The 19,901-nt window shown below is 35.3% G+C and overlaps 1 protein-coding gene and 1 non-coding gene across 3 annotated transcripts in view; one reads left to right on the forward strand and one right to left on the reverse strand.

Moving 5' to 3' along the window:
• SPRED1 (sprouty related EVH1 domain containing 1) overlaps positions 1-19,901 on the forward strand; it is a 120,092-nt gene that overhangs the window by 13,403 nt on the left and 86,788 nt on the right. The window lies entirely within an intron of this gene.
• Positions 6,790-6,924, reverse strand: LOC113608157 (small nucleolar RNA SNORA70). The gene has a single exon (XR_003428227.1). It is a non-coding gene; the product is annotated as a small nucleolar RNA SNORA70 (small nucleolar RNA).

The following is a 19,901-nucleotide window of genomic DNA, read 5'->3' on the forward strand; positions in this document are numbered from 1 at the left end:
TGGGTCAGAAAGAATAAAATTATGCTAATTGGCACACAAAGAAATCTGCAAAGCTGTGTAGAAAAGAAAGAAAAACTCAGATTCTAGTCTCAGTTTTGCCATTTACTTATGTGACTTAGAGCAAATCTTCTAGTGTCTAAGCATCTGTGCTAATGAAGACAGTAATCTTTTCTCATCCATAAATTACTTTTTGCCTGAAAATTGTATAAAAATGGATTTATGTATGTATGAATTTTGATTTACTCACAGGGAAAGGTAGTGTTTTCTAGAGGATTGGGGGGAAAAAAAGAGGTGAGGCAGAAGGCAGAAAAAGAAAAAGTTCTAGCAAAACCTTAGGGAGAGGAGGAAAGCTGAGGAAAATGAACCTACACCTCAGAATTGAAATGTCTGGGCCTGTTTGGGGAACTGAAGGGGATTGTACATCTAAGGAATATAGCTAAATTAAAGATTATATAACCTACATATTGAGAAGTAATGCAAAATATCTACATAGGTTATGTAACCTATATATCGAGAAGCTTTGTGAAATATCTACATAGTTAAAATCAAACTGTGTATTAAATGCACTGGAAAGTGCCCTTTTAAAATATTGTTTTCAGTAAAACAAGTTCACAGGAATGTTGAGAACCTGAAGTGGGATGGGGGAGATCCTAAACGCTTTAAAGTGATCGGGGATGGTAAATGAGAATTGGTTATACAAGCCCCACTGTTTTTGAAAGGTAGTTACTGTTGATATTCTGTCCATTATTTGAGCATGCTTTCCTTATTTCTTTATTAATGAAGGTAAGGTAATTATAAGAGTTTTCATAAGCTCATATATTAAAGCAGTGTTTGGTACACAATAAGCGCTATTTGCCAGTATGCCTTCAGATACGACTGCAGTCTCTTACCTTATTTTCTAAGTATTTAAGTCTTTTCCTCAGTTGAAGTAATAACCTTACTATCTTAGTTGGGATGGGATTCCTGCCTGCTTCTGTACATCTCCAGCCTTTGAAATCATTATAAAGCAATTGTAGAAAATATATTTTTACCACTAGGTTTTAATTCACTGTCTCTCAGTTCTTTCCAAATGTTTCTATTACTTTATTGAAATACTTTTTTTTTTCCCTCTGCTGAAATTTTCCTTATTTCCATTTGCTACCATTTGGGCCTTATCGGAGTTCTTTGAGAATCTAAAGCAGTGTTTCCAATAGAAGTTTCTGTGGTGAAGGAAATGTTCTGTTTGTGCTGTCCAGTATGATGCTCCTGTGTGGCTGTTTGGCTTATGAGTACTTGAAATGTGGCTTGAAGGACTGAGGAACTAAAATTTTAATTTAAATTGCCACATGCTAATGATTCCTTTATCAGATAGTGCATATCCTGAGTGTTTCTAACCCTTCAGTCCCAGCAAATTTTTGAAACCAATGACATGGTCTCTATTCAATCTTAGCCAGTTTGCTGAAAAAAATTCTAATCTTTTAAATAGGGGGTAGCTAGAGGAAGTGCAGCATTTTCCAAAGTATGGAACTTGCCCCTGGTATGTAAGGTAATTTCAGTTGTTTCACAGATGTGGCATTAAATTGACAAGTTACTCCTTTCTAAATACGTTTTGCATCTTAATTAAATTAAATTTTATTTTTTGTATGTTTGTTGTTTTTTGTTTGTTTTGGCGGTACGCGGGCCTCTTACTGTTGTGGCCTCTCCCGTTGCGGAGCACAGGCTCCGGACGCGTAGGCTCAGCGGCCATGGCTCACGGGCCTAGCTGCTCAGCGGCATGTGGGATCTTCCCAGACCAGGGCACGAACCCGCGTCCCCTGCATCGGCAGGCAGACTCTCAACCACTGCGCCACCAGGGAAGCCCTGTTGTTGTTTTTGAATAAGGAAGGAGTGATGTCAACCTCAGTCTCTGGTAGATAAGCCAATACTGTTTGGCTTTTACTATATTAAATTTTATGGTTACCATCTATTTATGGCTTGTGATAGTTTTTTTTTTTTAATTGGCTGTTGTGATTAAAACCTTTCCTTTTAGGAACAACATTTTTTGGATAATATATATGGTACACATATAAAGCAAAAAAGTAATGAAGGTCATGACTATCAAAACAAAATTGAGTTTGTGACATACTGATCTAGTGGAAGGAGAATTGGATTGGTAGGGAATCAGGAGCCCTGCTGTGCCACTAGTTTGCTGATCAGGTCTCTGTCTTTTGTAGGGATGGTTTCTGCTTTAGGAGGTGGGAAAGAGGTTGGTTTAGAGTGAGAAGAGATTTTAAATCTTAAAATGTGTTTTATTCTGTAATAAATTATACCATTTTAGATAGTAGCTAATGTGTATTAAGCATTTTGCTGCGTGTCAAACATGAATTATGTCATTTGACCCTTCATTCCAAAGCAGGTTACAATTAACTCTCAATTCTTTTTTAAAAAACCTTTGGTGCACAGAATTAGACTAATCATTATCTTGGTTCATACTGTCATCATTGGTCTATATATGGACCTCTGTAGTCTAGTAGTTTTACTTTTTTATTTAATTGGCAAATACCCACTCACAGTACAATCCAAGAATCAGGACAGTGATGATTACTAAAATGTACCTATTGTGCTTCTGTTATATTCCTTTTATCTCTTCTTAGAGGTTACTCTATCCTGAGTTGTGTATTTACCATTTATTTCCTATTAAAAAAACTTTACCATATATATTTGAACTCTCTAAAAGGAATATACTTATGTAAATATCAACTCCTGAACTTGATTTTTTTTTTTACACTCAGTAATAGTAAGATGTATCCATTCTTTTTGCTATAGTTTTTTGTTCATTTGCCCTGACGTATAAGATTCCATTGTGTGACATTACCACAATATAGACAATCTGTTGTCTAAGGATATTTGAGTTATTTTCAGTTATTTCCTATCATGAACATTACCACTGTGAACATGTTTGTAATATGCTTCTGATGCATATATGCTAAAGGTTCTCTTTAATATATATTTAGGAGTAAAATAGTTGGATTTAAGTTATGTTGTAAATTTTCAAGTTTATAAGGTAATGCCAAACTGTGTCCCCGCATAGTTCCAATTTGTACTCCTACTGGCAATGTAAGAGAATGGGTATAAAAACTGTATTTTTATAGCAGATAATGACATTTGCTAAAATTTTTTGATTGCTTACTATGTGCCAGACACTGTTCTCAGTGCTTATATGAATTAATAAATTCTTAAAATCCCACAACCACTCTATTGGGTACTGTTACATCCATTTTATAGATGAGGAAATTGAGGCATGATGAGGTTAGTTAGTAAATGACTGTTAGGATTCAAGCTTGGTTAGGTAGGGATGCAGAGTCCAGCCTCTGAAATGTTGTGATATTTTACGTCTCCAAATGCATATCTGTGCATTCACCTCTTTCCTTTTTCCCCTATCCCCATCAATTTCTTGGCCTTTATGTGCTTGTGATAGTGATATTCTTTCCTTATATTATTGTGTATTGTCCATTGTATAGTCTTCCTTTAAAAAGCAATTTCTTAGAAAACCTGAGTTTCCTAGAACAAGTAAGATGGCTCAGATGATATCTAGCATTTTTGGCTCTAGTATTTTGTAATTTGACATAATCTCCTATATATTTCATAATTTCAGGGTAATCTTATTCACATTTTCTCTTTTTAAATATTAAAATGTGAAACAGTTTAGTGTACTTTATTTCACTGTATAATTTTATTTAAAGTTAATTCTTTATTTTTTAATAGAATCTTTTTAATCTATTAAGTAGTTAAAAAAAATTCTGGCGTGGACATGAATGTATACTCATCTCCACATAGGCTTTTGTATGTACATCTCTTGTACTGAATGAAATTGTTTCCTTTAACATTTGTAGGTATTGTTCTTGAGGTAGTTTATTTATTAAGCCAATCATCTTCGTAATCTGCTAGATGCTTGGTAGATGTTTTGTTTTACCTTGTAGGTACTGAGTTAAGATGAAGTGTTATTTTAAAATTCTAATTGTAGTGATAGATGACAAGTTATTTGCTTAATGTTGAATGACAAAATTCTAGACCCAATAATATACACCTAATTATCCATATATCTTGACAAAGTAGGGTATTATCTAAACCGCAGATGTTTAAGTGTTTAGGTTCTGTAAAAATAGTATTTAGAACTGTTTCAGTAAAGAAAAGTCTGTTAATTCAAATCTGTTATGTGTGTGCTGCACATTTAGTGGTAGTTAAATGTTTTCGGTGCAGTGGGCCCTAAAGGATCAATCACACGTGTGTTGGAGTGGTAGGCTGATAGAAGCAGCCAAACAGATGGAGATCAGAATGTTGCAGCATTTCTTATTAGTCAGATTTAGTCCTTCTTCTGGATTTTACATTGCTCTTAGGTTTGGCACAGTCATTAGTGTTGATACTGAATGAAACAGCTACAATAAACGTTTATTGAGCCTTTCTTATATGCCAGAGAAAGGATTGGAAACTAACCTTTTTGAGATCCCAGGTGTTAAGCCTATAGGCTTTGGGGATGTAGATGAGTAAAATCTGGGTCTTTGCCTTCACAGAGTTCTCAATCTGCTTTTAGAAATACATTATTGGTTCTTTGGTAATGAAGGACTTGATTCTCTGCTAGGGGAAAATACAGTTGTCCCAGAAGAGTGAGGAAAAACATTGAAAGTAAAAATTACTTCATTTGAAGAGACATGTTTACATGTTATGTGTAACTTGGTGTATAGTTCAGTAGTCTTGTGATCTGACAAAGTAGCTATAGTCTTGTCTTTCAGTTCACTTTGAAGTAGGATAGATTGTGTAAGAAAGGCAAAAGATTTAGTGTCTTAACAACTTAGAGCTAAGGGTAGATGATTACTGTGAACTCAGTCTTTTTATAACTTTAGACTTTATATATTATAAAGTTCTATATATTAACGTTTATTTATAGGATGTGAATGATTTTAGTCTTTTCTTTTTAAAAAATCATGTCTGACTAGCAAGAGCTTTGAAATGAGTAATTTGTAATTGTTTAGCCCAGTTGGGTCAGGCTTTAGTGTAAGAGCATGAGATGTGTCGTTCAAAGACAGATAAATGGTTCAGACTGCCTAAATTTCTGATAGGAAGACTAAGGGGCATTTTAGGTGAAGTACACGGTTGTGGTTCCAAACTCCTCACATAACTTGTCGTGAACCTACTGTAATTTTTCTGTTTCCTCTTAATTATTTGTATCAAAAATTGGAGATTTTATGGGCAGAGATGTCAAGGTAGAAGCACTGAAGGGATTACATGAATATGTAGGTCTGTCATTGCCTCTTACCAGCCTACATAATCTTGAGAATTTTTTCACTATTATATACTAAAGAGCTGCTCAAAGATATGTGACAGTTATTGGTAAAACAGGTATAAGCTAGTCTTCCGCACATTGCTGTGTTTCTTCAGAAATTCATGTGTGTTTATATAATCTCACTTTGAAATAATTTTAGACCTACAAAATAATTTTTTCCTACAAAAAAGTAGGAAAAAATATCCAAAGAATATCCATATATTCTTCAACTGGCTTCCCAAAATTTTAGTATCTTACATAGCCGAATCAGGAAATTAACATCGATGTAATATTATCTACTGACCTTACTTCAAGTTTCATCAGTTCCATAATGTCCTTTTTCTAGTTCAGGATACAGTCCAACTTTGCATATTGTATTAAGTATTCATGTCTCCTTAGCCTCCTTTAATCTGGAATAGCTCTTCGGTGTTTTCTTTCATAATTTTGAAACTTTTTTGAAGAGTACTGGCCAGGTATTTTATGGAATGTTCTTCAGTTTGCATTTGATGCTCAGTCTTGATTAAATTGAAGTTAAACATTTTGGGCAACAATACTATAGAGTGAAGGTGTCCTCATGCTTTAGGAGGTCTGTGATGGTGATATATCCCATACTGATGATACGAACTTTGATCATTTGGTTAAGATGATGCCTGCCAGTTTCTCAAATGGTAGATCCTTTGTGTAATAAGCATCTTCTGGGGGGTGATACTTGGAGATTATGTAAATATCCTGTTTCCTATTATACATTTGCTCACTATTTTTAATGTCTGTTTATGAGTCTTGTCTGTAACAAATATTGTGATGTTTGCCAAATTGGTGATTTTGTTTCCATTATTCCTTTCACCTTTATTAATTGGAATTCTATAGATAAGCTTTCTCTTCTCCCCACCATTTATTTATTTATTATTTATTTCTATTAGTATGGACAATAGTCCATTGCTGTCATTATTTTGATGCTCTGTTGTCCCAGATTTGGCCATTGGGAGCCCCATCAAGTTGGCTTCTGTGCCTTTTGACATGTTCCTTCATTTTTTGAGCACTTCCTTTTTGTTTTCCTTTTGTTTGTTTGTTTAAAATTTTTTTTTTTTGTTTTTTGACAGGGAAGTAGGATTTATTGGTGGGCATGAGCAAGGAGGGGACACTGTTAAGGCTGTCATGAATGCAGGGCCCACCATTTGTCCAGGGGCCACAATTAGGCATGTATTTGACCCCACACCCATCCGGGATGAGCCACTTTTCTGCTACCCTGTTTTCAAATTCATCTGCAGTCAACTTAGTAAATCCCTACTTCTTGGAGATATGGATCTTCTGGCAGCCAGGGAACTTGAACTTGGCCCTGCAGAAGGCCTCAATCACATGCTCCTTGCTCTGCAGCTTGGTGCGGATGGACACGATGACTTGGCCAATGAGGACCCTGGCCACTGTGCCCTGGGGCTTTCCAAAGGCACCATGAACACCTGTCTGGAGCCTAGACTGGGACAGCATGCCAGTCATGAATGGCCACTGGAAAGGGCTGTCTCCAAGGTCCGTTTGGGCAACCCATAGAGGCAACAGGCTGCATACACTACCGAGGAGGCTGCTGTTTGCAGCCATTGCACACGGGGCCCCCATGGGGAAAAGGGCGCGGTCGGCTTAATTGACTGCAGATGAGCACTTCCTTTTTGGCTTCACAAGATGTTCTAGGCTCATTTCGTATTTTCCCTGCCACAGCTGTAGAGTCATCCTATTTATCCAAGGAACTCTGGTTTCTTTTATTGGAGAATTATATTTAGAAACTATTATGTGAGTGGTAGGTGTGCTTATTGGCATTAGGGTGATGCTGGTGATACTAACCCCATTTTACAGATGAAGAAAACTAAGCTGAAAGTTAAAAGTCTTGTTCATAACAGCCAGGTAAAAGAGATATAGTTGGGACATAAACTCAGGCCTTCTCTGTCCAAAGTCCGGGTTCTTTCTACTTACTCTCCTATATCACTGTAATTCCTTCCTTACATTTGTCTTTTCTGTTAATTCTGTTATTTGTCTTTCCTGGCACGGACAGGGCACACTTTAGTTCGTAATATTCAAGAAAATTATTAAACATTATAATAGGTATAGCTGTTTCAAAACATAAAGTAGTCATTACAGTCCCAAAAATATTATATTCTTGCTATGGTTAAGGCAGTATGCTAGACATTGGTAGTATTTGAGTATATGTTTTGGGAGGACATTGTGCTGAGAATGTTTACTATGTGGCATTTTTTTTTCCCCTCAATAGTTAAGGGGTTGAGGTAGGTGGTATGGCTATTGTAAATTGATTAATTATCCATGGCTCTCGGCCTTAGCGCCATCTTCTGAGAAACCTCCGCCCCATGAGAGCAAAGTGGAGGAAGAAATGCATGTGCAGGCTGAAGCGCAAAAGGAGAAAGGTGAGGCAGAGGTCCAAGTAAACTCGTACCCGTGGAGGCCACGGGAACAGAAACAAAGGGCAGCCAGGGGCCAGGCAAGCTGGTACAAATTGTCAGACTGCCTGCCTCCTGTCTAGAAGATGTCTCAACGAATCTGGAACATCCATGGCCATTATGATCGCTTCACCCACTTTCGAGAGACCCACCTTGCTCGTATCAAAACGGTCCCCTATTGGTCCTTTGCCCTGGACCTGTGATATTCTGGACTAGTTCTGTTCTCAGTTGTGGCTGAGAATGTAACATGTGTACAATAAATCATCTCTTTTGCTGTCTTAGCTGAAGAAAAATAAAATAAGTTGATTCATTATCCATGAATCCAAATGGCTGATTTATATATTATATATAAATTATGCTAAATGAATATATCGTATTTAGATTAATATATAATATTTATGTGCCTCCTTTTAATACATTGCCACTTAATTTAGTAATATTATGCAACCATATATGATATCTGTTTGCTAAGCACACTTACGTAAGCATTTTATGTTGTTGCTTTTAATTCTTACAGTAGCTTCTTGAGTCGATACTATTTTTCCCATATTCCATGTAAGCAAAGAGACTTAAGTGATTTGCCTAAGATCATAAAGTTTAATAAATATTATAAAGTGGTTTTAAATCCAAGTTTTATACTGCCTACTGTGTGAAGTACTGTTTCTGTTATATATGTATTCACGCTTTCAGAGTGTCTGTTAGTTGTCATGTTGAGGGTTTGATGAACAAGTTTATTCTGTATACCTCCATGGGGGATTTTGAGTTCATTCTGCCAAGATTGGAAGCCTAGTTCTGTCACTTACCAGTTTTGTGATCTTGGACTTTTGTAAATCATGTCTGTAAAATGAGGATAATAATTATATGTTTTGGAAGACTATTGTGAGGATTAAATGTAATCCATGTAAAACATTGAACTGTGTAAATAGCAAGTACTGAAGTGTTAGCTATTAATAGTAGTAGTAGTAGTAGAAGTAAGTAATTCGTTGCAAAGAAACTTTAAAAGTTCATACTGTAGAATAAATACTAAGTATTAATTGACAAATATTTATGATGGACTACCTGGGATAGTTTTACATGTCTTGGATAGTTCATGGAATCAAAGAAATTTAGAATGAGAAAGGATTTCGATTAAATAGCATCTTGTCTCTTTAAGTTTTTTGGATGAGGGTATTAAGGCCTGGAATGATAAAATAGTTTGCCCAAAATGTTACAGTTGGATTTTAATCAGTCTCAGTGGAAACTTTGATTTTTGACTGTTAATTCTGTGTGTTTTCCACAGTAGATTTTTTCCCCTGTATCTGTAAAGGGAAATAATTTATTTAGGGATGTCATCCTCTTCTTTAGTTTTAGGAATCATTGATACCAGTAATCAACAGTAATGCCTAAAATATAGCTAATGTAAGTTGGAAGAGAAATATCTGATTTGCCTTTTTAAAGGGATTTTAAAGGGATTTTAATCAGAATCCCTTCATTAATAGGAACAACAGGTAAATGAAAAAGCATCTCTGAAATCACAGTTCAGATCCTCATGCTAGTCAGCAGGATCTTGGTAAGAAATAGTTTATTTAGCTTGTGGGTGAGTTGTTTATTTAATTTTTAGAAAAGTAAAAGATGCAAAGAAGGTAACAGTCATGTAGATTCTTATCATCCAAAGTTAATCACTGTTAATCGACTGTCTTTGTCCCAGGTTTTTAAAAAATCCATTATTGTTTTTGTGATGGTAATTATAATTGAGTTAGGCTACTAAATCTATTTTATCTAAAAATAGATGAGATGAAAAATGTGATATTTTAGCCTCAGTTATTTAGGACATCTGGTTGGGCACTGTATTCAGGAAGTTAATGAGTCTGTATGTGGACCAGCAAACTACATTTTGTTTTGTAAGCAAAACCAACTGTTTGCAAAACCAAACGAGAACGAGTAAGTGCAAATTATTTAGCATCTCTTACAACTAAAAGGACTACTTAGAATGTGAACTCTTGACCATCATTCAGGAATGTGGCTGTAAAATGGATGGCACATTGAAGGAGAAAGCAGTGAACTGCTTTGCCTAGTGAGTGAGCTTAGCCCATCACCTAACATCCATATCTAAAAAGTTGTTATTTATTCTTTTCCCACACACACATAGCCATTGTGACAAATTCATAATCTACCAGTATGATGAGATATTTCGAAACTAGGTTAGATGAGGAAGAGTCATAGGAACTTGTCATGTTGAGCTTGGGAAGAGTTGATCAGCAAAAAATGTTAGCTATCTCCAGATGATTAAAAACCTCATAAAATATTTGGAGTAAACTTAGATTCTCTTATTCCTGAGAATAAAACCAGATGGAGGTTAAAGGGTGGGGATGTAAATTTTTGTTTTATGAAAAAGACAACTTCCTAATGATGTGAGTTGGCTAATAATGGAATGGACTGTCTTGTGAAGTTGGGAGTTTCTCAACTTGTTATTTTCAAACTGAGTTAAAAAGAATTATGATCATCAGTGTGGATCTTTTCAAAATGGATCTTTTCTTTAACCTGTGTTGTGTGTTGTATTAGTCTATGTCTTTCAGGTTCCTTATAACTGCTTAAAAGTTCTATGCTTTTTAATTTTTATACACTTAGTACACCACTCTGATTTGAAGTTTCGACCTTCTGAAATGCACATTTTTCTGTATAAAAATAAAATGCATACCTTTGGAGAAGTACCTCACAGTTTGAGATGTATGGATGATGAAAAAATCATCTGTTAATCTTTTGGTTTAAAGGAAAGCACACATACTCAATTCATGTTCACTTATAGGAAGTTCCTGAAAATTTTAAATGTAAAGTTCCTACCCATTTCAACATACCTTCCTCTTTAGTAGATGCTATGGGCTCTTATAGGGCAAAGAAAGTATGTTTTTGTGGCTGTTTTAAATTTATCTGTGGAATATCTATATGAATTTTATCTGTGGAATGAAAAAGCTTTCACTCCTTGATGTTTTCGCCAGCATTACTGAGATCATACATGTTCCCATGTATACATCTTTTTGGAAATAGGTGTGATTTTACTACATGTTCATTAAGCATTCCTTATTCTGCTCAAGCTGTGTCTGATATAAAAGCTGCTGACCTAGATAGATAAGTGGTATTAGACTGGTTTGAGTTTTTGGATATTAGAAACACTTGAAAATTCTTATCTATGCCTATTTCCTAATACTAATGGGAAATATATTCTCTATATCTTAACTATAATCTTGTACTTATTACAGATTTTAAAATGAAAGTTTATAGATTATAATTTGTTTGATGATTAAAATTTGGTGATGGTTGTTTAACTTGATGATTAAAGTTTGGCGATGGTTGTTTTATTTCACCATTCCCTGTTTTTAATTTCACATGAGGACCGTGGCTTGTAGGTTAGTAGGAGCCTTACTGGCATGCTGTTTTTGTTTTGTTTTTTTAAACTACTGTGTATGAGGACCACGATGCTGATTTAAATCCAATGTTGCTCATAATTGAAAAGCATCTCCTAAGTTTTAGTGGATTTCCATGAGGTATACTAGGTTGCTGAACATTTTGGGGGTCAGGGGATGGAGTGGTATTGGGCTTTATATAAAGGGTATGTTGTCAGGGTGGACATGTTTACTTTGTGAAATTAGGATTACAGATTTGAGACTTGTTTCTCTGCAGAAGGGGGAGTCATGATTGTGGAATCATTTTTTTAAGTAGATGCTCTGACCTTATATTTAGACTTATAAAATTGTAGAAAAATGGAAAATATAACTGATAAAGAATATTTATTCCAAATACTATTCTTACTTTAACATAAATGAAGCTGGAGGTAAAGAGCGACTTTTTTTTTTACTTTCTAGTAACAGCTATAAGTTGTGGAGCAGAACTAGAACAGCATGGGTTTTAAATCCTTGCTCAGTCACTTCCAAGTGACGTAAGTTACTTAACCTCTTGAAACTTTAGTTTCCTTATCTGTAATATAGAATAACACCATTTTGCAGGGTTATCATCAGAATTAAAGATAAGTCCCAAATAGATTAGGCATATGGTAAGAGCTACGTAAATGTTTGCTATTAAATGTTTATTATTAGACCTTGAATTGCTTTGTTTCATTTTGGTAACTTTTATTGTTTTTGTGATTATAAAAGAAGAGAATAAAGGTAACCTCTAACTCTGCTACTAAGGGATAGCCGTGATGACATCATGTTGTGAAGTTTTCCAGGTTTTTTTTTTAAGGTGTATTATTCACATTTTATCTTTTTATTTCTCTAAAACTGAGTCTTAGGGCTTAGCCTCTTACCATGAATGAAATATGTAGCTCTTGCAGGGTTTTGAGCAAGAGTCATGTGACCTGACTTATGTTTTTAAAAGATCACTCAAATGTTCTTGGCTTCTAAATATACTTAGACACTTTTTTTTTGTTACCTTCTTTTTCCCCAAAAAAGTCCACTGATATTTTAAACTGAATTTCCAACAAATAAACAGAATTTACATAGAATTATCATCTTTAGAAAACATACAATAAAATGTCCTTTTATTCACTCAGGTCCTTTATCCTCTTCATTAAAGTTTTACAGATTTCTTTATATTGATCCTACACATTTTAGTTTAGTAATTTTATATTTTTTTTATTGTAGATTGGCTCTTTTTGTATTGTAATTTCTTAATTCACTGGTAAATAAGAAAGCCAGTTAATTTTTTAATTATTTCTTATATCCAACTGCTACACTGCACTTCTTTTTTTTTTTTAACAGACTTTATTTTTGTAGAGAAGTTTTAGGTTCACAGCAAAATTGAGTGGAAGGTACAGATTTCCCACATACTGCCTGTGCAAACACATGCCTATCTGCTACCATCGTCAACATCCCCCACTAGAATGGTACATTTGTTACAGTTGATGAATCTATGTTGATGATATATCATTATTACTCAGAGTCCATAGTTTACATTAGGGATTACTCTTGATGGTGTAGCGTATTAATCACAGTTGTTTTAAATTCTTGGTTTGATAATGCCAACATCTCTGTCATATCTGAGTTTGGTTCTAATGCTCTGTCTCTTTAAATTGTGTTTGTTACCTTTTAGTATGCCTTGTAATTTTTTCTTGATAGCCGGACATGATGTATTGGCTGAAAGGAACTGCTGTAAATAGGCCTTTAATAATGTGGTGGTAAAATGTGAGGGCGGTAGGGAAGTGTTTTATAGTTCTATTATTAGGTCTTCTTTTCCTCCAGCTTTAATGAGTTATAATTGACAAATAAAAATTGGTTATACTTAAGATGTACAGTTTGGTGTTGATATTCACATATATTATGAAATAGTCACCACAGTCAGTGTAATTAACATATTTATCACAGCATATAGTTATCTTTTTTATTTTCTTTCCTTTTTCTTTTTGGTGGTAAAACAGTTAAAATGTACCGTTAGCAAACTTCAAGTATATAATACAGTATTGTTAATTACAATAACATTGCTGAACATTTGGTCTCCAGAACTTAGTCTTTTGTGATCCTATGTCTCTGGACTGTGAACTTCTCAAATGCTTCTTTGTTTCTCCCTCACCCCTCTTAGGTAGGACAAGATGGCTGGAGTGGGCTGTAGCTGGGTATTTATTTACCTTCTCTTAGGTCAGTTAGGTTCTGATACAACTTTAGGAGGTTAGACTGGTTAAATAATTTCTCCCAAGGGCAAACTTTGTTAAGAACAGTGTGCTCCATGTATTTCAGAATGCTTCCTTTCCCCCTTCTAGAAATATGACGGGATTTTTCTCTGATATTTACTGTGAGAACTTGGTAGAGTACCAAGAGGTAAAACTCACAAAAGTGGGGGGCATTTCGATGACTGGGTCCCCTTAGAGTTTTTAATCTCAGAATTGTCCACACTGAGCCTCCAGCAATTCATCAGTTATAGCTTAGGTTCCCCTACCCCAGCACTGTTTCCCAAAGAGCTCTCTGCTCTTGCGTTTCTGTTCCAATAAATTGTCATTCTCTGTATTCATCTGCCTGGCTTTCCAAGTTTGAGGGCAGTGGTTTGCCCTGTGACCTCACTTCTCTTATGGACCTAAGAAGTGTTGTTGATTTTTAAGTTTGTTCAGCTTTTTACTTGTTGTTAGCATAGATTGGTGGCTTCCAAGCTTCGTATGGGCTGGTCTGGAAACAGAAAGTCTTCCTTATTTTTCTAACAAATTTGCTTGTTTTTTTGGAGGGGTGGGCTATGTCGGGTCTTACTTGCGACACGTGAGATCTTTATTGTGGCATGCGGGATCTTTCATTGTGGCATGCAAGCTCTTCGTTGTGGTGTGCTGGCTTCTCTGTAGTTGTGGCGCTCAGGCTTCTCTCTGGTTGTGGCATGTGGGCTCTGTAGTTTGTGGCACGCGGGCTCTCTAGTTGTGGTGTGTGGGCTTAGTTGCCCTGCAGCATGTGGGATCTTAGTTCCCCGACCAGGGATAGAACCCACGTCCCCTGCACTGGAAGGTGGATTCTTTACCCCTGGACTACCAGGGAAGTCTCTGCTTGTGTTTTTTTAGATAAGCAATCATATGATCTACAAATAAGGATAATTTTTAAATCAATATTTGTATTTCATTTCTCTTTTCCTTCCTCACTCCTCTTTAATCATATAACTGCAATATTAATTTTTTTAACTTCCTCAGTAATGTCCTATAACTGGCTATAATAGAAGCATCTCAGGTGTTTCACTTAGAGGTATGTAATAATCATTGAGTTTTTAATAGCTTTTACCATGTTAGGGAAGTATTTTTCTAATATTTCTTTACCAAGAATATTTTCAAGAATTAATGTTGAATTAAAAAAAATTTTTTTAAAGCATTGTTGAAGGTAGTTAAGTTTTTCTGAAACAGTGTTTCTTCATTCCCAGATTAGTTCCCTTTTCAGCATTTGAATCTTGGGCTGCAAACTATGTAAAAATAGTATCATCCTACTTTATTAAATTTATCAAATTTATATTTAAAACTCTGCTCCTGCTCTGTTTCTATGTATTTTTATTTATAGTGCACATTATTATGTTGCTATTTGTATTGTTTCTCATGCTATTTAATAATGCAATTTAGATGGTGAACTCCTTGAAGAAAAAAGTGCCCTTTGCATAAAGTAGTCTTCTATCAAGAAAACCACTCTATCCCTTCCTTCACTGTTCCCCTTCTTTCTAATTTACCTCTGTTCATCCTTCAGCTCTCATTGGATCCAGAGTGTACTTATTTCCTGGGTAGACAAATCACTCTGAGATCTGAGGTAGTCTTCCCTGAATGACACATAGTTGAGACAAATTTTATATCTTTTGGGTTTTGCTAGGATTGTAAGAATGTACTTGCTTGCAACTCTCAGTGTCATTAGAGTTGGTTTCGGAGGCTCTTAGGCTTACGTGCCTCAAGTCAAAATTACTTGACCACAAGGGTACAGGGGAATGACGTTTCTGGAGGAAGGGAGCTCAGAGGAGGAAGGTAGAGGAAGCTAAGGGAAATTTCCTATTTTAATCTTACTTAGTACTAAAAATTGTATAAAACATTTTATTGTCTTCATAGAGGTTTATCAATGTGCACATTTAAGTTAGAAGTAAAATTGGGGGGGTTTGTATGTTTTTCTGTTCATTTATTCAACAATTACATACATATTGAGCACTTACTATATCTCAGATAACATTCTAGTGAGCAAAGAAAACAGTGTCCCTGCTCACATGGAACATAAGTCCTATTAATAGGAGACAGAAAATAAATACCTAAAGAAATAAGTAAATAAGGGACTTCCCTGGTAGTCTAGTGGTTAAGACTTTGCCTTCCAATGCAGGGGGTTCGGGTTCGATCCCTGGTCGGGGAGCTAAGATTCCACATCCCTCGGGGCCAAAAAACCAAAACGTAAAACAGAAGCAATATGTCACAAATTCAATAAAGACTTTAAAAATGGTCCATGTGAAAAAAAAATCTTTAAAAAAAAGAAAGAAAGAAGTAAATAAGATAATTTCAGATAGTCATAAGCATTATGAGGAAAAGAAAACCAGGAAAAGAAATAGAGTGTAATAGATATGGGTGGAGGGAAGCTGGATGTTGGGGCTAGTTTAGATTGGGTGAATCTAATTTGAGGAGGATTCATGTTATCTAATGCTTAAGGAGGAAGCCAATAGAATATCTCAGGGGAGTCTCCAAGTAAGTGCAGAGGACCTGGGGTAGAGGGAGACTGTTTAAAGCGTGGAAAGAATGCTGTTATGGTTGGAGAGAGGTAGTCAGAGAGGTGTTGTTTTGTAAGTCATGCTAAGGAGCTATTAAAGGACTTTAGATTGCCAAGATATTTTAACTCAGTATTTTAGTTCTGACTGTTGAATTCTTGAGTTAGTGCTTTCCTTTGGAACTTTAGTTTTTAAGATTATCTAAGGCCTAATACTAGAGTAACCTGTCTGACTATATTGCCTGAAGTGATAGGAAATAAATTATTCTAAGTAGAATTTATAGTGACAGATTTTCAGTTCTAATGTATTCAAAATTAGATTAGTTTTATAGTTTATTAATATTCTGAATAAGTAGTTATTCCTAAATATAGCTACATGTCAGGACTCTAAGAAATTTAAAATACAGCTTTCCTAAGCCTCATCCTTTAGGAATCAAGGGAGTAGACCAGTAGACCTTGGCAGCCTGTGTTTTTTTAAAGTTCTCCAGATAATACTCACAGAATGAGCCAACCCTTGGACATGAGTTTAAGAACCTCTGAACCAGTGGAATTTTTATCTGGAGCAAGTTTGGCCATGATTCCTGGTCACTCATGTGGTCATTATTAAATGAATTTGTTGGGATTTTACATGTTTTGTGTTTCGTGTTTAAGAGCAAAGTGTATTCAGCACTTTGAAATGAAAAAATGTATTAAAGTGACATTTAGTTTAGGGAATTAAGGATAAAGTACTAATTGGTTAATTGTTGTTTCGTATTTCTCGCATTGTGTAGGAGATGCCAAATGCTATGTTTATTGCATAGTGTTTTAGTTAAAAAGAGAGGAATGCAGTGGTTAAAGTGGATAAAAACAATTTTTATTTCGGTTGAACTAAAGATTCATTATTTATTTAAAACAAAAGATGAAAACTGCAGGTGAAGCCGGTCCACATATAAATGAGCCAGTATTTAAGAAGTCAGGGGACTTCATATAGGCAGGATTTCCAGGTTCTCTAAAAAGATCAAAACATTCTCGTAATACTGAGCTTGCATTCCTGCAAGGCAGCTGCTAGAATGGAGTGTTACATATTCGCTTTAGATGGCCACAGTCCCCACCACTACAAGTATTATAAGCACTTTACTATTTTTGTTCATTTATGTTTGTTTTTAACCTTTGCGTTAAGACCTAAGATACTATTAGAGGTATCTTTATAGGCTGAGTCTTCTGTGAAATGAGAAGAGATAGAAAATTCAAACATTGATATATAGCTATTAATTCCTTTCTAACAGACAGTCTTACTTAAAATGATTTGTTTAACAAAAAGATACTAGCAGAATCTTAATTATTACTTTATTCTCTATTGCTGGAGAAATGAGTGTTCTACATTTATTGTATCAATCCATTAGTACTTTTGCTTTCAAATCATGTTTCCAATAAACTAGGCTTCTCTTTTGCATTTTAAGACAAATCGTTGTCCTGGTTTTCATTACACTGTATTCCTCAAATTTTCCTACTGATCTTAAGTACTCTGACCCCTATCACTGACTCCTCTCTTCCTCCTTAAAAGGAGGAGTATTTCTCCCAAAGCTCAGTCTCAGTATATTCTACTTTTCTTTTTTTTACAGGCTTCTGTTTCATTTTTGAATCTTCCATTACCAGAATTAATGGTAATTAAAAAAAATTATTGCCCTTATTACTTATTCAAGTTAGTGTATTGTGATTTCTTTGAGAACAGGGACTGTGTCTTATTCATCTTTGGATACTTTCTGTTTAATATGATATATGGCTTGTAAAAGACATCCAGTCCATTCATCCATATATCTTATTTTTTATCAAATATCTATTATGTGCTAGGGACTGTTGAATTACTTATGCTCCCCATGGCTTTTTAGTTAATTCCTTTGAGTGTTCTTACCACAATCGATGACGACTCTTATTCTAGATAACGATAGATTCTTTTCTGCATCATTTACACTGTGTTCTACCACTGGACTGAATCTTTACAAGCTTACAGTATTGGAGGTTATCTTTGACTACTGTATTTTTTGTATCCTCTCCTTATTTTCATAATATTTGTTATGAGTTTTGTTTAAAAGGAGGATTGAGGATTCTACCTTGAACTTCTATCTGTAAAGATACTGCTGCTTTCCCAGGTTTCATTATTGAAATAGCATTTGGATTCAAATAACATCTTTCCTAGCTGCCTTTCTCGCTCTGCTTCCTGAATATTCCAAGGTTTCCTGATCGTATTTTTCAATATAATTACTCTTGGATATCAATTTAATTACATCCTCCCTACACAGAAGCTTAGAATAGTTCCCTTTTGAATACGCAAGGCCTTCACCAGTAGCATTCCTATTTAGTGTAATTCATTTTTGTTGTCTTCAGTAATCTTCCAGCTCAAGCAAGAATAACTTTTATTGCATACTTGTATGTCCACTTTCATGATGTGTAGCCCATTTTGATTAATTTTTTACCTTATCTTGAATTCAAGCCCATATTACCTTCTTCAATATTGTAATGGTCATCTATTGTTTTAGTATGCCAAGTATACCTTGATTATTCTTCTGTTAAAAGGTGCAATTAAAAAGTACCAAGGAAAAGTACTTTTCTTGGGGGAAGTCATTCCTTCACTTTTAGGCCTTTTGGCTTGAGTGGGTTGACCCTCCATGGGTGTGATTAGTTCAGGGCAGACAAATCAGAGACATGAGACTCAATTCCACGACTTTTGAGCTATAAGAAGAGGCATTCTCTGCTGCAACTATAAGGATTTTGCATACCTAGAGCTAATTGGGTTGGGGGGAGATAAATAAGGAAGCTTAACCAGAGTCAACTTTAAAATGAAGTCAGTTTTGTTTAAAATGAAAACCCTTTTGGTTTGAAGCCTTGTCAGTACACTTCAAGCAACTCAATAGCAGGGATCCTGCTAAATGTACCACATAGACATTTGTATGTCATGTCCACATGCGGGCAGGGGTGTGTGTGTCTGTGTGTGTGTGTGCGTGCATGTGCATGCGTGTGCATGTACACATGCAAGAGAGATTACTTTTTAACTTTATAAGAATCCAACAGCTTCTTGGAACTGTGGAGAAAGATTAAAATATTTTATTTTTGAGTAAGTGAATACATATAAACGTGAATACCAGAATATCAGTGAGTTGTATCAACCATGCATTTGCTTGGTTGTAACAGTGATAAAAAGCATAGGCTTTCTATTCAGACCTTTGTTTGAATCTTTGCTCTGTCACTTACCATCTATGTAATCGGGTATGGAATAATTGAGGAGTTAAAGAAATCTCACTGTAAGGAAAAAAAACTAGTTCTGAAATTGAATCTTAGTTATTTTAGTCTAACTGGAGAAATGTTATCAAGAGAATGTCTTTGTTTTGATCCCCAAAGGGATCCCTTTTCCTGTGGTTAATTGGCAGCTGCCACACTTTCTTCTCAGAAGGCTTGATTCGGAGGAGCATATGTCCTGTCTTCCCACTTTTAAAATCTACTCTGCCAGCACAAATTGGCTGGCAGTTCTCATAAACTTCCTCACCTGCTCTCTGTCCCCACAACTCCGGATACATATCTGATGCTATTTCTAAATGTTCTGTCGCAGTCCACTTTTTAAATAAGGTGTGACTAGAATATCTTTCTGCCTCTGTCAGTGACATTTTAGTTGAGATGTTGCTGGAGGATATTTTACTTGTTGAAAGCAGCAATGTTTTCATATTTACAACTCATTATTACAAATACATACATAAGAAACTTTAAACAGAATATTATTACAATGAATAAGTTACATATAATTAGGTAATATCCATATTCTGATTGTTGATATTAATAAACTGACTTACATTGAGCGAGCACCTCCTTATGTATGTATGTAAATGTGTCCCCATCTACTTAGCAGTTACTCTGTTTTACATAATAAAGACCTAACCAAATCTATTCTCCTTTATGGAAAATGACTTTGGGTTAAGCTCTGGTCGTCTGGAATCCTGATGAAGATAGAATGTCAGTTGTGTTAGTAGGCAACATTGCTGATTGGTAAACGGCATC

This window comes from Aethalodelphis obliquidens, unplaced genomic scaffold, assembly GCF_003676395.1.
Source record: "Aethalodelphis obliquidens isolate GAN/ISIS:26980383/991018 unplaced genomic scaffold, ASM367639v1 scaffold51, whole genome shotgun sequence".
Classification (NCBI taxonomy): domain Eukaryota; kingdom Metazoa; phylum Chordata; class Mammalia; order Artiodactyla; family Delphinidae; genus Aethalodelphis; species Aethalodelphis obliquidens.